This window comes from Cyprinus carpio, chromosome B21 (genome assembly GCF_018340385.1).
Source record: "Cyprinus carpio isolate SPL01 chromosome B21, ASM1834038v1, whole genome shotgun sequence".
NCBI classification, from domain to species: domain Eukaryota; kingdom Metazoa; phylum Chordata; class Actinopteri; order Cypriniformes; family Cyprinidae; genus Cyprinus; species Cyprinus carpio.
In genome coordinates, this window is record NC_056617.1 from 14,691,510 (window position 1) to 14,693,701 (window position 2,192).

Sequence of the window (2,192 nt, forward strand, 5' to 3'; positions counted from 1 at the left end):
TTGTACAGATACTATTTAAACTGAACTGAGTTGAATGATGGCGTAATTGGATTAATTGATGAACTGCCTTTAACTGTCATTTTGCATTATTGACACACTGTTTTCCTAATTAATGTTGTTCAGTTTCTTTGACACAATCTGTTTTATTTAAAGCGCTATATAAATAAAGGTGATTTGCAGCTTTAAAGTTTTTGTTCTTTTAATTCAGCTAAATGGAAGAAAAACTGTATGTGACCCCTTTATAAGGATTCTGTTAAATTTATTAAGAAAAAATGAATACTGATTGAGCTGACTGCTCAATATGAAACTTTTTATCTGTGAATATGTAAAGTAACTACCTTGTTCTAAAATATTTTTAGCCACAGTTTCAGAAAATAAATGTATCATTGGGGTCTTAAATCATATTGCACAATTAGTAACCAATAACTTCACTTGTTGCTACAAACACACTGAATCAACAGCCTTGCTGCTCTTAGCAACACATGCTATGAATTGTTTTTCCCCAGTGGAGTGATGACAATGTCAGATAGAATTCTATATAAACCACACACAAAAGCTTGGGGGGCCATTAAACTGTTTTGAGACTATTTTGAAAAACAAGTCATACTGTTTGACCTGATCATTATAGGAATAATATTAGGCAGAGGCAAGATGCTGCAATCACATTTATAAAGTAAAACTGAATAAGAGCTGTTATTCACATTTGTTTTTTTTTTTCATCTGTAAGAACAATTTTTAATGTAATTGTTAAACACAATGTTTGTATTTTTATCAGCATACTGTAACTTAAAAAAAAAAACAACAGTTAAAAACATGCAGTATACTGTATACCTACAGAATATGCAGTTTCCACATGATCTTGCACAGAAAAGTGGCAAATTTAAGTGAAACTGGGAATGCCATTCTTTTGTCATGTGCATTTAACACAAAGTTAATGATTTGTTGATATGTCATTAATATTATGTTTGTTATTCTGGTTGCAGATTTTGTGTACAGCCATAAATGGACAACCTGACATTAAGACACAGCTTTCTACTTGTGGAGGGACTGAAAGTTACACCTCAGTCATCCCAGCCTGTTTTCATTGTACTCCTCTTGGCTTATGTCTTTTCAATGGTTTCAAACATTGGACTTATAGTTCTGATCTCAACAGAGAGGAATCTGCATGACCCTATGCATTTCTGTTTTGTAACTTGCCAGTGAATGATATAATAGGGACCACTGTCATTATGCCACGCTTACTACAGGACATTTTAAAGGAAGCTTCGGAGCGCTATATATCATATGTGGAGTGTGTTATTCAAGCTTATTTGTGCATATATTTACAGCAGCATGTCACTATGTGCTGATGATTATGGCCTTTGACAGATATGTGGCTATATGCAATCCACTGCGATACACAGCCATAATGACCAATAAAATGGTTATTAAACTCTCAATATTTGCTTGGGGCCTGGCCTTTCTTCTGGTGACAATTATGATGGGCCTAACTGTGCGTCTGTCTCACTGTAGATATAAAATTGAAAACCCTTTCTGTGACAATGCCTCACTGTTTAAACTGTCCTGTGAAAATGTGGTTATTAACAATATCTTTGGAATTATTTATACTGTGGTTGGACTCAGTCTGTCAGCAGTATCAATAGTAATTACATATGTAAAGATTGCTACTGTATGTATAACCAGCAAAAACAAAGCACTGAACAGCAAAGCCATAAAAACCTGCAGCACTCATTTAGCTGTATATTTAATTATGTTTATCTCTGGAGCTGTTTTTATTTTTCTTCATCGTTTACCTGAATACTCTGACAGCAGGAAACTAGCCAGTATAATGTTTCACATTGTACCAACAGGATTAAATCCCTTAGTATATGGTTTACAAACCAAAGAGATCAGACAAAAGATTGTTAAACTCTGGTGTAGGAAAAAACTAATTCTTTAACAGATTATGTATCTGCATAACATAGTCAATGTGATTTTTAAAGGATTTTGTGAATGTGAAAATTTATTTAGTCGTAGTATTGTAATGCTGCAAACACTGCAACTTTATTCTGTACTCAAGCTATTTGCAGTATTTATCAGGTGTTTGTATGGGAATTGTTTACTAAAAATATTAAACTACATGCAGTACCTAAAAAAAAAAGAAAATAAATGACAAGAAAAGCATGTTAATTTTCGCTCATTACAAGCACAAA

General features: G+C 33.2%; 1 pseudogene; it reads left to right on the forward strand.

Moving 5' to 3' along the window:
• The first annotated feature begins 935 nt into the window (after positions 1-935).
• On the forward strand, positions 936-1,939 carry LOC109058943 (annotated as a pseudogene).
• The last annotated feature ends 253 nt before the right edge of the window (positions 1,940-2,192 follow it).